This window comes from Mus musculus, chromosome X (assembly GCF_000001635.26).
Source record: "Mus musculus strain C57BL/6J chromosome X, GRCm38.p6 C57BL/6J".
Taxonomy (NCBI): Eukaryota; Metazoa; Chordata; class Mammalia; order Rodentia; family Muridae; genus Mus; species Mus musculus.
The window spans coordinates 20,526,946-20,546,025 of record NC_000086.7 but is presented as its reverse complement, the minus strand read 5'-3'; the positions used below and the strand labels follow the sequence as shown (position 1 = coordinate 20,546,025).

General features: G+C 41.5%; 1 pseudogene; it reads right to left on the bottom strand.

Moving 5' to 3' along the window:
* Positions 16,631–17,901, bottom strand: Gm14538 (predicted gene 14538; annotated as a pseudogene).

Below are 19,080 nucleotides of genomic sequence, written 5' to 3'. Positions count from 1 at the left end.
GGATCCCCAGCCCCCACTGAAAAGACCTCACATCTATGCCTCTGGAGTAGAAAATGGAGGCTCTCTGACTGGCTAGCCTAGCTAAATTGGTGAGTTTAATCCCTGGGACTCATATGGTGGAAGGCAAAAACAGACTACCACAGTTTTCCTCTTTTTTCCACATACACACTATGTATGGCATTAGCATGATCCCCTCCTAAATAAAGGTAGTTAAAAAATAACATAGTGTTTCCCTTGAGACTTGTGTGTCTTATCATATGTATATTCTCTAAGATTGCATATCTTGAATGTACTGTCCCATTCCTTGCCTCTGGACTGTACTAAAATCTCCTGGTACATTCAAACACTATCATTTGGCATTCTAATATTTTTAGTTCGCTAAGGAGACAAGGAAGAAAATGAGCAACCCAAAGCACAAGAAAACTCAAGACATATATTGGACACAGAACAAACTCAACTCAGTTTCCTTTCTTTGGGGACAGTGCTGAGGATGAAACCTGAGCCTGAACTGTACCCATAGAACTCAATTCAAAGTTTAAGGACGGGAACCTAGAAAAATCGGTCTCTGGCTTCTTTCATCCAAGGACATACTTAAGACAATCACTCTACTGTGTTCTCACAGTCTGCAAAAATAAGGAGACTCCCAAACTGCATGTTCACCTGGGAGAAAACATTAGCCAAACTCACTAAGCCATTCAGAGAAATATGGGAGGGACGTTCACTCTATAACCCACATTGAGCCAGAACTCATGATGTAGACCAGGCTGGTTACAAACTGAATGTGATCCTCACCTCAGTATCCTAAATACTGGGGTTGCAGGCGTGTGTCATCATACCCAGCTTCTGCTGGAACTTCTAAGCAATTTCTTCTTGTTCCTGTCCTGTCTTCCTCTGCCTCCTGGAATGCATATGGCTCCCTCCCTAACCTGTATCTCAGCCCAGATCTTTCCCAAAGCTATACCAGATCATCCTGTTTCAGCAGTCAGCAAGCCTTGTGCGCAGTACTGAACCAATATCTCCTCAGCAAACTTCCTGCTCTGCCTTCATGAATGGGACCCTCCTATCCAAACTGGGACATCTAATCACATTTCTCTTGTTTTCTAACTCAAGCCCAGTTAGTCACCAAGTCACAGGAGTGACTTTCTGACAACTGGAGACTGATCTCCAGAACCTACATGATCATGGTGGAAGAAGCAAGAACCTTTTCCTGCAAGTTGTCCTCTGACTTCCACCAGTGTGCCCTAGTTCTCTCTGTCTCTCTATTTCTGCCTCTCTCTCTGTCTTTCTGTCTCTCTCTTTCAGAAATTCCCTGTGTTGCAGCCATAGCTAGAGCATGGGTCCTTAACTCTGGTGTACATTTTAAAAAACCCGTGTAGATGTCAATAGCCCTGGCTTTGGTGAGGTTACCCAAGGTACAGCAGCTCCTGACTAAAGTGCGGTAATCAACAGGTGCTGAGAGGATTCTGCAGCCTCTTGATGGAGATGAAGTACAGTAGCACAGAGCCACCTTGCAGTTGGCGCTGTGGGCTCTGCTTGCTCGCAGCAGCTTCTCCACACAGAGACAATGAAAACTGGGCCAAGCAAGACAAGGGTCTTCTTTCTGTGCTAATATGATGGTTAATGGGACTCGGGAGCTAAATCAATGAAGTGTTTGCTTTGCAAGCACGAAGGCCTGAGTTTAGTGCCTAAAACCTGCCAGGTGTGAAGGAATGTGGTTGTAATCCCAGTGCCGGAAGTTGGAGGCAGAGGAATTCCTGGGGCTCAATGGTCAGCCAGTCCAGCCTGCCTAGTGGAGTATGAAGTAATGAGAGAGAGAGAGATCTGGTCTTAAAGAAGACACATCCCCAGGAAAAGGTCAATAATGTCAGGCTCTGGATGAGCAGAGAGGACAGACCGCCTTTGTGCATTTGATCTGACCAGGTGGCCTTCATGAGTCTGTAGCCTCAGTCTAGGGCTGATCAGTGTGGCTTGAAGGCTATTGCTGCAACCTCCATGGAAGCTGTCATGGCCCCTGTGCCTGGGCCCAGGGATATGGTCCTCCCCCTACTTTGGTGTTACCTGCCATTTGGTGTTATTCCCAGGGGAGAGAAGAGAAGTCTCCCTTTAACGGCCTTCTGATGGTTTTGGCACTGCTTTAATTCATTCGGATCTCCATCCACTTTTTCCCTCCTAGATTTCTGTCATCCTCTTGGGGACTCCATCTCAACTCTCTGCATCTGCTGCCAAAAAGACTCATTAGACAGGGAATCCTACAGGTCTGGGAGTGGTGTTTGTCACCTTTATTTTCTGTAACATAGAGGTGGTTAAACTATTTTATGTTTTTAAGGGAGGCATAACTTTCTTATTTTGGTCTTTTGTTTCCTTTCGTTTTGTTTTGTTTTTAGAGACAGGGTTTCTCTGTGTAGCCTTGGCTGTCCTGGAACTCACTCTGTATACCAGGCTGGCCTCGAACTCAGAGATTCGCTTGCCTCTGCTTCTCAAGTGGTGGGATTAAAGGTGTTCAACAACATTACCTGTCATATTTTGGCTTTTTTTTTTTTTGAGGCAGTGTTTTATTATGTAGTCCTGGAACTCACTATCTAGAACAGGCTGGTCTTAAAACTCAGAGATCCGATTGTTTATGCCTCCTGAGTGTTAGGATGAAAACTGTATACCACCACATGTAGCTGGGATAACTTTACTTAGAAAAAAATCCCCTCATGTCCTAGTTTCTTTTCTGGTGCTATGAGAGGGGACGAAGTTTATTTGACTTACAGTTTCAGACTACAGTTCATTATTGAGAGGAAGGTCAAGGCAGGAACTCAGGCAGCTTCTCACAGGCAACCCATTGTCAAGAGAAGAGAGCCATGACTGCCACATGCTGCTCACTTGCTCACTTTACTAGTTTCTCCCACATGTGTAGAGTTCAGGGCCTAGCCTAAAAAGAGGTGTCACTCAAAAGTTGAGTCATTTATCAAGACAATCAATCCCCTAGGGACATGCCCATAGATCAACCTAGATCTAGATTTCTTTCCTCACTGCAATTTTCTTTCTAGGTGATTTTAAGTTGTGGCTAGTTGACACTTAAAACTAACCAGCAGAAGCTACAAAACTAGTATAAAGAATTTTTGATTATCCTTCATCTGGAGTCCTCAAATGTTGAGTAGTTCTGTCTGTCTGTCTGTCTGTCTGTCTGTCTGTCTGTCTCTTTCTGTCTCTGTCTCCCTCTGTCTCTCTGTCTCTCTCTCTCTCCTCCAGCAGTGAATCTAGGGTCTATTCATGCTACTACATTACTATGCAGACATTACACTACTGACCTACACTCTAGCCCCTCAAAGATGTTCTTTTACATAGCCATAGATGAATAGCTGCAATAAAACCAACAAGTTCTCTGACTCATGAGAATGAGAGCACAAACCATGGGTAACCGTGCCACATTGCAGCAACAAAGTTTTAGACAGAAACAATGCAAGGATTTGGCCCTGTGTAGAGTCTGAGGACTGAATGCTGTCAAAAGATGGAGATAATTCTATGATTGGGTATTTACATTTTATTATTTTACATGTATAGGTGTCTTGCCTGCCTGTAAGTATGTGCACATGTGAATGTCTCCTGCCTGCAGAGGCCAGTAGAGAATGTGGGGTCCCCTGGACTTGGAGTTAGTTACAGATGGCTGTGAGCCATCATGTAAGTGCTGGGAGTTTAGCCCAGTTAGTTTGGTCCTCTAGAAGACCAGCCAGTGCTCTTACCTGTGGAGCCATCACTCCAGGCCCTATTTAACTTTTAAAAATCGACTTTATGTATATGGATGCTTTGCCTGAATGTATGTCTGTGGACAATATGCTTGTCTGGTGTCTGTGGAGGCCAGAAGTAAGAGGTGGATTGCCTAGTAGTGATTGGATAGTTGTGAGTCACCATGAGGGTACTTCCTGGGAATTGAACCTGGGTCATCCAAAAGAGCACTCAGTGCTCTTAATCATCGATCTACCTCTCCTTTCCAGCCTCTCCCTCCTTGATTGGCTATTTTAATTCTTGTCAAGACGGCGAAGACAATGATAGAGATGTAGCAATTGTTTAATCCAGGATAGGGTAGTGTTTGATCATTTCTGTGATTTGGACACCCTACTAGTCCTTAATTTTTTTCTTAATATTTTTTCTTTATTTTTATTTTTTATTTATTCTTTAATCTTTCTTTTACAGACCAGACTTTGTCCCCCTCTGTCCACCTCTGACTGTTTTACACCCTCTATCTCTCCCCTCCTTCCCCCTCCCCAACCCCTATCTCCAAGAGGATGTCCCCACCCCCACCCCACCAGACATCTAAATTCTCTGGGGTCTCCAGTCTCTTGAGGGTTAGGTGCATCATTTCTTACTGAACCCAGACCCAGCAGTCCTCTGCTGTATATGTATTGGGGACCTCATATCAGCTGGTGTATGCTGCCAGGTTGGTAGCCCAGTGTCTGAGAGATCTTGGGGGTCCAGGTTAGTTAAGACTGCTGTCCCTCCTACAGGGTTGCCCTCCTCCTCCTCAGCTTCTTCCAGCTTTTCCCTAATTCAACCACAGGGGTCAGCTGCTTCTGTCCATTGCCTGGGTGCAAATATCTGCATCTGATTCTTTCAGCTGCTTGTTGGGTCTTGTTGGAGGACAGTCATGATTGGTCCCTTTTTGTGAGCACACAATAGCCTCAGTAATAGTGTCAGGTCTTGAAGTCTCCCCTTGAGCTGGATCCCACTCTGGGCCTGTCACTGGACCTTCTTTTCCTCAGGCTCCTCTCCATTTTTGTCCCTGCAGTTCTTTCAGACAGAAACAATTCTGGGTCAGAGTTTTTGATTGTGGGTTAAAATTTTTTGCATTTATTTATGCCTCTCTTTGTGTGCACATGTTGTACGTACCTGTGTGTTTGTGTGTGTCTGTTTTTGTGAGGAGAGAATTTAGGGCCTTGTGCATGCTTGGCAAGCACCCCATCACCTACACATATCCCTAGCGTGGATCAATTTCTATGAGACCAAATTGGGGTTAATGATGGGAAGAACTTAACAAGCAGAATGAGCCTCCAAAAAGAAATGGACTTTTAAAAATGTTTAAGGGAGAAATATTGAGCTTTCTGTCAACTGACAGTTAAATTCAAAGTAGTGGCTCTGGTCTGAGATGAAAACCATCAAAATGATTTATTTTTTTTCAGTCAGGTGTGGTGGCATACACCTGCCATCCCAACATTTGGGGGTGGCAGTGTTGGCAGCAGCAGGGACAGAGGCATAGCTCCACACTGTAGCCTGTAGCAGCCTTAGGAGTTCTCTTAGGTGATTAGGGATCTTGACTAGTCAAAACCAGATCCTTGGCTCCACCACAGAAAATATTCTGAGGATGAGCCAGTAGGGAGCAGAGGCAAACTGCATTAAAAATGGGAAGAAAGGCAGGTAGGAAAAGAAGCCAGTACACCCAAGAGTATGGGTATGAGATTTTCAGAGAGGAGTCACTTTGAAGTCTCTTGGCATTGACTACATAGATGATTTTTTTAAAAAGATGTTATTGATTATTATATAAATACACTGTAGCTGTCTTCAGGCACATCAGAAGAGGATGTGATATCTCACTACGGATGGTTGTGAGCACCATGTGGTTGCTGGGATTTGAACTCATGAAGAAGAGCAGTCAGTGCTCTTACCCGCTGAGCCATCTCACCAGCCCTCTACATAGATGATTTTAATGGCTCTCAAGTTACATTTCAAAGGGTTGTAAAGCAATCCTCGAACTTTTTGATAAATGAGATCATAAGGTGGCTCTGGGGGGGCCTTGGATGGGGCTACAACTGATAAGATAAAATCAGGAGCCACCAGGGCTACCCGAGGAATTAGGATGTGTCTTTGTAGAGACTCTAAACGGGTATCTGGTGAGATTCCTAGAACATTGCAGGTTTTCATCTGGGAGGGGGAAAAAGACAAGACATTCAGCAGTTGTGAATTTTGTTGGGAAATTTTCTAGTTTTATTTTATTTTTCATTATGTGTACATGCGTGTCTTTGTGTAGGAATGTGTACATGGCTGTGGGTGACGGAGGTTATGAGGGATCTCGTGAAGCTGCAATTAAAGGCAATTGTCACCTGCCTGACATGATTTCTGGGAACCAAACTCAGGTCCTCTGCAAGCACCGTTAACCACTGAAAGAGCCATCTACTGCACCTGACGTTGGGAATATTGATTCTTGGTTGCTGAGGGTCTTCAATCAGACTTTGGGGTAACGGACTCCTTTCCTTTTCCATATTCCCATAATTTCCTCTGTCTTCCTATCCTACAGGGGCAGGAGGATCTGGAGTTTAAGGACAGCCTTACCATTAAAAAAGAAACCAAAATGATTTGTGGGTTTTTTCCCCCCTAAAATGGGAGAAGACTCTCAAAGGTGAAAAAAAAATTATTGAGTGGGTCAATATAACTCTCTTGTGCATATACATATACAGCTTATTTTCTTTATCTGTTAGAACTGCTGATGGACACCTAAACTGATTCTGTAACTGGCTTCCCAAGTAGCTGAGAAAAGCTTTTAACTCTGAAGTCTTCTGCTTCTTTGCCCTAAGTGCTGCAGTTATAGGCATGTACAACCACACCTGGCTGTTTTATTTTTTAAAACAAGGTCTTAACTCTGTGGCTCAGGCTTGCCTAGAACTCACTATGTAGCCCAGATTTATTTCAAACTCTTAGCAATCCTCCTGGCTCAACTTCCCTGGTACTGGGATTACAGGCATGTGCTACCGTGACTGGTACTCCATCACTGCACAACAGATATGTCCCCCCCCCCACAAAAATAAACCATTTCTTAAAGTCACCGGATCAAGAAAGGAGCATAGTGGACTTCCAGTAGACGTCTGTGTGACATACAATAAGCAGGATGAAGTGGGAAAGGGGAAGAAAGATTGCTGAAGAATCAGGAAATTAGCCTTGGATTGAAGTGACCTATTTTTTAGTCAGAGGTGTTCCTAAGAATTCTTACGGTTATTTTTTGGGAGGAGAAGGTTGGGGGCTAGGGATCAAACAGGGACTGGTACATACTGGTTAAGCACTTACTACTTAGCTACATTTCAAGCCTGAATTCTTAGTTTAAAGTGGCCCTAGAGAATGACTGTTCAATGGTCACAGCAAAGGATGTTTGTCAAGTCAGGAAACTGGAATTTCTGCACAAATGCTTTGGAGTTTTATGTGGTATCAGAAGCTGACAGTGCCTGATAAGGTCTTTTTCCTTTAAGTCTCAAGGGCAGTGGCGGTTTTTTTGTGGTTTTTTGTTGTTGTTGTTGGTTTTTTTTTCCTGGCATCTTTTAGAAAACCCAGCCTTCAGGTTTGAGATTTTTGTATAGGCTTGGGTGTTTTTTCCTCTTTGCATATTCGGTGATGAAACCCAGGGAAGCCTCCTGTTGAACTCCATTCCCAACTGAAGGAGTATATCTGTAAAATGCCACTTTTGCCTACTGGGGATTAAGTTGAAATCATATTTGAGACCCTGCAATAGTTGGTCATATCATCTTGGGATAAGGCAGAATTGGGAATTGGGAATACTTCTCAAGTTCCTGGTCAAATTAATTATTTTTTCCTTTAGATTTTTAAATTATTATTTTATGTGCATTGGTGTTTTGCCTGCATATGTGTCTGTGTGAGGGTGTTGGATCTCCTGGAACTGGAGTTACAGACAGTTCTGAGCTACCATTGTGGGTGCTGGGAATTGAACCCTGGTCCTCTGGAAGAACAGCCAGTATTCTTAGCCAGTGAGCCATCTCTCCAACCCTGCAAACTTATTATAATTCAGAAGGAGGTAAACTGGAGATTGCCAGAGGAGACAGAGAAACTGTCATCAAAAATGACAGCAAGCTAGGCATGGTGACACACATCTGTAATTCCAGAACTTGGGAGGCAGAGACAGGAAGATCAAGGCTTGTTTTAGCTACATACAGAGTTCAAGAGAGGCCAGAGCGACATGAGATCCTATCTAAACAAACAGCTTTCTAAATGCTGGTGAGCCAATGATTTCCTCTGAATGATTAACTTATTTATTTTAATGGCTGTGTCTTAATTTTCATCTCTGCTGTATTCGTCTGTGAATGTAGTCAGTAGAGGAAAAATGCAACCACATTTTTTTTGGTAGAAACACATGTTACATTTTGAAGATTTTTTTAATTGATAAAGGAAATTAGCCTAGAAGATTTCCCCCTTTGAGGTGCCACTATTCTTTATTTTGATTTGATTAATTAATAAATCAATCGTGTGTCTGTGTATATATCAGGGCATATGGTGTGTGTGTGTGTGTGTGTGTGTGTGTGTGTGTGTGTCAGAGGAAAACTTACAGGAATTGGTTCTCTTCTTCCACCTTGTGGATCCTTGGAATCAAACTCAGGTCATCAGGCCTGCTAGCACCTTTACCCACTGAGCAATCTTTCCAGCCCTGCAGACACCATTCTTTTTTTTTTTTTTCATTTTTTATTAGGTATTTAGCTCATTTACATTTCCAATGCTATACCAAAAGTCCCCAATACCCACCCACCCCCACTCCCCTACCCACCCACTCCCCCTTTTTGGCCCTGGCATTCCCTTGTACTGGGGCATATAAAGTTTGCGTGTCCAATGGGCCTCTCTTTCCAGAGATGGCCGACTAGGCCATCTTTTTTTTTTTTTTTTTTTTTCCATTTTTTATTAGGTATTTAACTCATTTACATTTCCAATGCTATACCAAAAGTCCCCCATATCCACCCACCCCCACTCCCCTGCCCACCCACTCCCCCTTTTTGGCCCTGGTGTTCCCCTGTACTGGGGCATATAAAGTTTGCAAGTCCAATGAGCCTCTCTTTCCAGTGATGGCCGACTAGGCCATCTTTTGATATATATGCAGCTAGAGTCAAGAGCTCCGGGGTACTGGTTAGTTCATAATGTTGTTCCACCTATAGGGTTGCAGATCCCTTTAGCTCCTTGGCTACTTTCTCTAGCTCCTCCATTGGGAGCCCTATGATCCATCCATTAGCTGACTGTGAGCATCCACTTCTGTGTTTGCTAGGCCCCGGCATAGTCTCACAAGAGACAGCTACATCTGGGTCCTTTCAATAAAATCTTGCTAGTGTATGCAATGGTGTCAGCGTTTGGATGCTGATTATGGGGTGGATCCCTGGATATGGCAGTCTCTACATGGTCCATCCTTTTATCTCAGCTCCAAACTTTGTCTCTGTAACTCCTTCCATGGGTGTTTTGTTCCCAAATCTAAGGAGGGGCATAGTGTCCACACTTCAGTCTTCATTCTTCTTGAGTTTCATGTGTTTAGCAAATTATATCTTATATCTTGGTTATCCTAGGTTTGGGGCTAATATCCACTTATCAGTGAATACATATTGTGTGAGTTTCTTTGTGAATGTGTTACCTCACTCAGGATGATGCCCTCCAGGTCCATCCATTTGGCTAGGAATTTCATAAAGTCATTCTTTTTAATAGCTGAGTAGTACTCCATTGTGTAGATGTACCACATTTTCTGTATCCATTCCTCTGTTGAGGGGCATCTAGGTTCTTTCCAGCTTCTGGCTATTATAAATAAGGCTGCTATGAACATAGTGGAGCATGTGTCCTTCTTACCAGTTGGGGCATCTTCTGGATATATGCCCAGGAGAGGTATTGCTGGATCCTCCGGTAGTACTATGTCCAGTTTTCTGAGGAACCGCCAGACTGATTTCCAGAGTGGTTGTACAAGCCTGCACTCCCACCAACAATGGAGGAGTGTTCCTCTTTCTCCACATCCACGCCAGCATCTGCTGTCACCCGAATTTTTGATCTTAGCCATTCTGACTGGTGTGAGGTGGAATCTCAGGGTTGTTTTGATTTGCATTTCCCTGATGATTAAGGATATTGAACATTTTTTCAAGTGCTTCTCTGCCATTCGGTATTCCTCAGGTGAGAATTCTTTGTTCAGTTCTGAGCCCCATTTTTTAATGGGGTTATTAGATTTTCTGAAGTCCACCTTCTTGAGTTCTTTATATATGTTGGATATTAGTCCCCTATCTGATTTAGGATAGGTAAAGATCCTTTCCCAATCTGTTGGTGGTCTTTTTGTCTTATTGACAGTGTCTTTTGCCTTGCAGAAACTTCATTAGGAGTTTCATTAGGTCCCATTTGTCGATTCTCGATCTTACAGCACAAGCCATTGCTGTTCTGTTCAGGAATTTTTCCCCTGTGCCCATATCTTCAAGGCTTTTCCCCACTTTCTCCTCTATAAGTTTCAGTGTCTCTGGTTTTATGTGAAGTTCCTTGATCCACTTAGATTTGACCTTAGTACAAGGAGATAAGTATGGATCAATTTGCATTCTTCTACATGATAACAACCAGTTGTGCCAGCACCAATTGTTGAAAATGCTGTCTTTCTTCCACTGTATGGTTTTAGCTCCCTTGTCGAAGATCAAGTGACCATAGGTGTGTGGGTTCATTTCTGGGTCTTCAATTCTATTCCATTGGTCTACTTGTCTGTCTCTATACCAGTACCATGCAGTTTTTATCACAATTGCTCTGTAGTAAAGCTTTAGGTCTGGCATGGTGATTCCGCCAGAAGTTCTTTTATCCTTGAGAAGACTTTTTGCTATCCTAGGTTTTTTGTTATTCCAGACAAATTTGCAAATTGCTCCTTCCAATTCGTTGAAGAATTGAGTTGGAATTTTGATGGGGATTGCATTGAATCTGTAGATTGCTTTTGGCAAGATAGCCATTTTTACAATGTTGATCCTGCCAATCCATGAGCATGGGAGATCTTTCCATCTTCTGAGATCTTCCTTAATTTCTTTCTTCAGAGATTTGAAGTTTTTTTTTTTTTTAAATTTTTTATTTTATTTTTATTATATGTAAGTACACTGTAGCTGTCTTCAGACACTCCAGAAGAGGGAGTCAGATCTCATTAAGGATGGTTGTGAGCCACCATGTGGTTGCTGGGATTTGAACTCAGGACCTTCGGAAGAGCAGTTGGGTGCTCTTACCCACTGAGCCATCTCTCCAGCCCCAAGAGATTTGAAGTTTTTATCATACAGATCTTTCACTTCCTTAGTTAGAGTCACGCCAAGATATTTTATATTATTTGTGACTATTGAGAAGGGTGTTGTTTCCCTAATTTCTTTCTCAGCCTGTTTATTAGGCCATCTTTTGATACATATGCAGCTAGAGTCAAGAGCTCCGGGGTACTGGTTAGTTCATAATGTTGTTCCACCTATGGGGTTGCAGATCCCTTTAGCTCCTTGGGTATTTTCTCTAGCTCCTCCATTGGGAGCCCTGTGATCCATCCAATAGCTGACTGTGAGCATCCACTTCTGTGTTTGCTAGGCCCTGGCATAGCCTCACAAGAGACAGCTACATCTGGGTCCTTTTGATAAAATCTTGCTAGTGTATGCAATGGTGCAGACACCATTCTTATAAGCTAAAAAGTTGGTGTTTGAAAGCTCACCTTCCAAGGAATGACATGTAATATAGTTGAAATAAATGTATAACCTTAAGAGGATTCCAACTGATGATGTCACCGTGGATGTATTTGTTAAGGATAATGACTTAGACAAAAAATTTCATTCACAGGCCAAAGGTATTCATCAGATTTCTGTGTAATGATCTATGTTTTTTTGGTTTGGTTTTGTTGTTGCTGTTGTATTTTTAATTGGATATTTTCTTTATTTGCATTTCAAATGTTATCCCCTTTCCCGGTTTCCCTCCCTCCTGGAAACATGCTATCACACCCTCCCTCCCCCTGCTTCTATGAGGGTGTTCTTCCACCCACCCACTCCTACCTCCCTGCCCTCGATTCCCCTACACTGGGGCATCTATTGAGCCTTCATAGGACCAAGGACCTCTCCTTCCATTGATGCATGACAAGGCCATCCTCTGCTACATATGCAGCTGGAACCACGTGTACTCCTTTGTTGATGGTTTAGTCCCTGGGAATTCTGGGGGGTCTGGTTGGTTGATATTGTTGTTCTTCCTATGGGGATGAAAACCCCTTCAACTCCTTCAGTCCCTTCTCTAACTCTTCTATTAGGGACCTTGTGCTCAGTCCAATGGTTGGCTGCTAACATCCAACTCTATATTTATAAGGGTCTGGCAGGGCCTCTCAGAAGACAGCTATATGATAAGCAAGCATTTCTTGGCATTCTCAATAGGGTCTGGATTTGGTGACTGTATATGGATGAATCCCCAGGTAGGACAGTCTCTGGGTGGCCTTTCCTTTAGTCTCTGCTCTACACTTTATTTCCATATTTGCTCCTGTGAGTATTTTGTTCTCCTTCTAAGAAGAACCTAAGTATCCACACTTTGGTCTTCCTTCTTCTTGAGCTTCATGTGGTCTGTGAATTATATCCTGGTTCTTTGGAGCTTTTGGGCTAGTATCCACTTATCAGTGAGTGCATACCATGTGTGTAATGATCTATTTTTACTTTGTAATTTATAGTCCGCAAAAGGCTTTTATTGTAAAAGTAAAATTTATCCTAACACTTTGGCTTCTTTCTTTTCTCTCCTTCCTTCCTTCCTTCCTTCCTTCCTTCCTTCCATTCTTCCTTCCTCCCTCCCTCCCTCCCTCCCTCCCTCCCTCCCTCCCTCCCTCCCTCCCTCCCTTCCTTCCTTCCCTTCTTCCTTCCTTCCCTTCTTCCTTCCTTCCTTCCTTCCTTCCTTCCTTCCTTCCTTCCTTCCCTCCCTCCCTCCCTTCTTCCTCTTTCTTTCTTTCTTTCTTTCTTTCTTTCTTTCTTTCTTTCTTTCTTTCTTTCTTTCTTCCTTTTTATCTAAGGGTAGTGTCATTGTAGGAAAGAAAAATAAAATATTGTATTCATTGGCCAGTATATCTGTTTTCTACTTTGAACTATCAGTTTATAAGCTGTTTAGTATATTTATTAACCAACTTTTTAAAAATGAGTATTACATTTGCTTATTTATTTTATGAGTACACACTTCTGTAGGCACAAATTTGCCATGGCACACATCTGGAGGTCAAAAGACAACTTGTGGAAATTGGTTCTCTCCTTCTATCAGAAGGAATATAACTAAGATCATCTGGCTTGGTGGCAAGTACCTTTACCTGATGGAGGCATTCTGCTGGTCCCTCAACTTAATATTGTATCCAAATTTTTGGAGTTAGAATCTGAAAGTTTCTGTTAGAGCTAACATGTGAAATCCTTATCAATTCAAGCAGCAATGTGAAAGTTTTATAAGGTTGGGCTTTTTTTCCAGGATGTCTGTTTGTTATCATTCTGTTTAGCTGTTTTCCTGTGTGTGTGCACGGATGTAGAAACAGTGGAGACTCAGTTAACTCCTGAGTGGGTGAGGGGTAGGGTGTGTCACTAAGAGGCAGAACACTTGTACCTTATGCAGGAGTGAGGCTCCAGGCTCCTTCTGTAGCATTGCACAAGACAACAGCAGAGCCATAGAGAATTGTACAGGGAATGTTTAAAAGTTTAAATAATGTAATCCTTATTCTATGCAAACTCAGATTCCATATATATTCTGACAATTGAATTTTTCTTTATGCTCAGCACTCCATGAGGCTGAGGCAGGCAGATCTTTGAAGACTAGCCTGGTAGTGAGCTCCAGGCCAGCCATGGCTATGAACTGAGAGCCTGCTCAAAACAACAAAAAGCCAAACCACAGAAGACTCAACTGTATCAGAAGCTCTTCTTCATATTGGAATTAAGTTTCTTTCTTTTTCTCATAATCATAACAGACATGTCTTTTCATGTAAAAATATTCACAGGAGCCACAAAACCCCCCACAATTTAATAAGCTTCTCCCCCCTCTACTTTTAGATATAACACATTTAATACTTTTATTTGGACACCATACTCCTGAAGTGTACCTATAGCAACTAAATGATCTCTTTTTTTTTTTTTTTGGATTAATTCTTAACATTTTCCCAAGGGGAGTAAAAGACAAGGAAAGCAAACAACACCAACGAAAACTTCAGAGGGAGCTACCTTTAGACAAATGTGCAGGTATCACTATAAAGGGCATTGTTTCTTCTTGAAGGCCAGAGAAGAATACAGATACACAAAGTTCATTTTGATAAATGCACCCTGAGGGAAGGGAGCGAGATTACAGCAGGTTCAGAAGACAACTTGACTTTTGAGGGGGGTCATTACTGGGGATGGAATCCAAGGTCTTGCTCATGTAAGTCAAGTGTACTATCAAGGAGCTAGAGCTTCAGTTGTATTGAAGTTTTTTGGAGTAGCTCTATATAACCCTGGCAAGCTGTGTAGACTAGAATAGTCTTCAACTCACAATTGGCTTGCTTCAGCTTACTAGATTCTGGGATTAGGGGCACAGACCATCATATCCATCTTCAGCACTTAACAATTTTGCCAATCTGGGGACATGTAATGTTAACTACTCCTTAATTCTTGAGATATAAAAGCAGACAAAGTGGAGTCTTCTATGTTACATCCATTGATGATGTAAAACTGACCTTATTTCTGAGATAAACACCACTTGCATTATCTGCTGATCTACTGTGGGATTCAGCTTCTAAGTTTTTGCTTTTCTTAAGGTTTTTCTTAAAAACTTTCCATAGATATTTATGGAGAATATCAGTCTGTGGTTCTCTTTTGTGTTTGTCTGAGTTTGGTAACAGGGTAATGCTGGCCTCCTAGAATGGGCTACAAACGCTATTCTCTTGCTCATTTGGGGGGGGGGATTTCTTGTAGAACCAGTCATATCTGTTTTTTGAAAGCTAGTTAGACTTAGTAGCGATGCTATCTAGACATGGAGTTTCCTCGAGAAAGTTTTCAGCTGTGTTATTCAATACTTAACATCTACTTGGGTATCCAATTTCTCTTTAGTGAGCTTTTAATGTGTCTGGCATTGACTTTTTAGGTATGATTGGTTATCATATTTTGCTGTTATTCCCTTAGTGTCTGTGTCATCTCTTCTTTCATTTTATTTTTTAAATTTTTTAATGATTTATTTATTTTATATACGTGAGTACACTGTCTCTGTCTTCAGAACAGCAGGAGAGGGCATTGGATCCCATTACAGATGGTTGTGAGCCACCATGTGGTTGCTGGGATTTGAACTCAGGACCTCTGGAAGAGCAGTCAGTGCTCTTAACCACTGAGTCCCTCTTCTCTCATTTTCATACTGTTAATTTGCCTTTCTTTTTTCTTTCTTCTTTTTTTTTTTTTTTTTGGTAAGTATCACAATACTTTTATTTATCTTATTTTAGTTTTTGAAAGAACTAACTTTGGAGCCTATAACCTCAGCATTCAGGAGGCTGAAACAGGAGATCAATTTGTCATCTTCTGCTGCATAGCTAATTTGAGGCTGCTCTGGGCTACTTATTAAGACCTTTCAAGAAACAATAACAAAGGTAAAATAAGTAAGCAAGGAGACCAAGCAACTTTTGGTTTCAAGAATCTTCTTATTTCAACACCGATATTTATAATCACCTTTCTTCTCCTTACTTGGAATTTCTAGACATTTACTCATTTGTTGACTGTTTGTGCATGTGTGTGCACACGCACTCACGTGCCTGTGCGCATGTGTGTATAGATGTGTGTGGCATATGCACTTGTTAGTATGTACACATGTGTGTGTAGAGGCCAGAAGTCAACATCAAGTGTCTTTCTTGGGTTATGCTTGACTTTAATTTCTTTCTTTCTTTTTTTATGGTTTTAGAGTTTTATTGTTTGGTGGTTCAGTCTCTGTGAGCCCTCATGGGCCCAGGTTAGTTAACTCTGTAGGTCTTCTTCTTCTTTTTAAAGTAGACAATGTACAATTTTATTAATAAATAGTACAATAGCATCAATGATAACTTTAAACATTAATTTTCTTTGAACAGCCATGTCTTGGTTTAAATTTGTGCATACTGGTCTCTGTGGCATTGCAAACAAATACATGAAAATATGTTGTAATCATGCACAGGTATGAATCTCTAATACTGTTTACAAATTATCATGGATAAGTTAAACCGCAATAATTAATACACATATGGATAGTCATAATTATATGAATAGTAATGAAGAAACTGCCTATGTTTGATATACTCTAGATGTCAGGTTGTAAATATTTAATGTTCTTAAAAGACATAATACCTCATTTCCATTCAAGGATACATTTCTATTCATGTGGATATCAAATGCACGCCAAGGAATATGCTCTTTGACAACAACAAACTCAAACAAAAGACTGTCCTGCTTTAAAGAAGCAATACATTTGTTCATAATCTTTTCTGGAGGCATAACTTTCCATAGTAATAAAATGAATGTGCTTACTAGCCCAACCCCAAAGTTCAGTCTTCAAGAGAAACTTATAAAGTTAAAAAAGAGTCAGTCATATAAAAGTCAAATTCTAGCCACACTAATGCTAAAAATGACATCAATTAAACTTCCTTTCTTGGGTGTTCTCCTCTGCCTCATCTTCCTTGCTCTACAATTCCATACCATTTATAAAATATATGCTATGAATTTTCGATTATGTGCAAATTTATTTTCCTTAAGTAAAATGAAGATTGAATAGTACAGTCTGTGGTGTAGTGATATCAGCAACACCCAGTTCTTGTCCATCAACTAGTCCCAGTTCTTTTAATGTTTTGGAAAGATTGGGCCTTGTTCATTCTTCAATAGATGTTACTGGCTGTAAGTAAAGTGTCCTATTTCCCCCCCTCTAATGTGATAGCTGGAGACTTCATTTGCAGAGAAGCACTATTGGTTAGATAGTCTAAAACATCTTGTAGTTTAGCTGACGGGGAAAACTGAATGTTTTGAGGAAGTTGGCTACATGCAGGACAGTTACCCTATCTCTCTGCTTCAAATGTGTAAGTGTGTACAGTCCATCTACATCATTGAATACCAAGTAATTATTAAGGGGAATGTACGCACTTGTAGCTAGCTATCTTCAAAACCTCAGTGGCACACACAGCTGCAATGACTGCATCTGTAGAAGCTACTGCAGGAATGATTCATTTTACTACCCCTTGGGTGAGTCTGTAGGTAACACCTCTAATATTATATTGTGATGCTCTCTCTATGGAGTTTTGGAAAATCCACTGAATATGTTCAGGGTCATCTCTGTTTAATGGAACCCCATCTCCAAAAGGCTGGTCTTTATGCCACTGCAATATCCTTACATACTTGATATAGTGTTCTGGGAGCCTGGGCATAGATGCAATGGTACACATAGGAAAATTGACCTGTGGTGGGTAAAGTTGCAGAGTGCACTCAATACAAGCAGTCATTGGGGCAAAAATCACTCGGGCATTTCCTTTAAAGCCTTCTGTCCCCCTATCTTTGAAGGTATAATGGAGTTTGGATCCAACACACCATCTTCATAATTTAGAAGAGATATCAGCATTCCATTGATCCAACTTCTGGCTATGATAGAGTCCAATCCACATACTATAATATAAAATTGTCGGTAGAAAGTGTCATTAAAATCTTGAATCTTGTTGAAATGTGGGACCACGCTGCAGTTAGGAACTCTCATTTAGGAATTCTGCAGCAACTTCAGCCTTGGGTCTTCCAACATCTTTAGGCCTAAATGAAAACTGCCTATTTACATTGGAATCATCTATAGTGTCCATGTCTATAACATGAATCTGTCTAAAAACAAACAATGCCAGATTTTTTTCAGAAGCTCACATTCTAAGCCACCAGCTCCAATGACTAGAACTTTACATATATCTAACAAGAACTGGAGTGATTCAGTGCTTGGTTCGAAATCGGGGTGTGTGAAGGGTCCAGACCGGTCGAGGAACTTCTTTACATGGTTCCAGTGACCTTTCCAGTCTCCAGTGTCCCCACACCCACCACCAACACCCATTTTCTCAGCCAGGAGCAGGAGCTCCTCTATTCTCCTTTTCTTCTCTGGCTCCTTGCCATCTGCCATGTTGTTCCCTGCCTCTTCCCAGAGGCCCTCACAGCGAGCAGGTCCGCCTGGGAGGGGTAGGATTCTCTGTAGATCTTCTTATGGTGTCCTTGATCCCCTGGCTTGCTTAGGTCTATACCCCACTCTTCTACAAGACTCCCCAAGCTCCGTCCAGTGTTTGGCCATGAGTCTCTGCATCTGTTTCCATCTGCTGCTGGAGAAAACGTCTCAGAGGACAGTTATGCTAGGCTCTTGTCTGCAAGCATAGCAGAGCATCATTAATAGTGGCAGGGCTTGGCTTTCTCACATGAGATGGGTCTCAAGTTGGGCCAATCATTGGTCGATCTTTTACTCAGTCTCTGCTCCATCTTTATCCCTGTGCATCTTGTAGGCAGGACAGATTTTGGATTTAAGGTTTCATGGGTGGGATGTCCCCCTCCTCCTACTGAATGTCCTGCCTGGCTACAGGAGGTGGACACTTCAGTCTCTCCATCTCCAGCTAGTAGGAATAGATCCTTGCTTTCTAATATTAGCATTAAGTTCTCTAGAATCTCACCAATGTATCATTTTAGTAGCATCCCACTTGGGTTTTCTTTTTATTCCATTCAAATTTTTTATTGTTATTGTTAAGAGTAAACCAGAGGCCTGTTCATGCTAGGTAACATATTTTACCATAGAACTACATAGCCATCGAAAACCTGCCCTATAATTTCATATTGAAATGTTGTTTTCCGACTATCTATGTATCTACGTATGTATGTATGTATGTATGTATGTAATATCTATCTATCTATCTATCTATCTATCTATCTATCTATCTATCCATCACCTATTTATCTGCCTGTCATCTATCTATATGTCAAATCATGGTGCTGGGATTGAATCTGGTATCATCGGCATACGAAATACTAACCCTGAGTTATGCCACTGAGCTACACCCCCAGACCTCATTATTTCTTGTTGTGAGTACTCTCACTGATATATTATTTAGAAGTGTGTTTTAGTTTCCTCTACTTGGATTTTCCAGGAATGTTTATAATTGATGTATAATTTAACTTCATTGTGGTTAAAAATATACTCTGTTTGACTTGAATCCTTCAATAATTATTTTGGCTTAAAATAGAAATTTATTCTCTCATAGTCCTGGATGACAAAAGTCCAAGGTTACTGACATTGGACTAAAATCAAAGTGTTGGCAGGAATCACTCCTTATATCAGCTTTTGGTGACTGTTGGGATCCTTTGGATTGTGTCTTCTGAGATCAATTAGAGA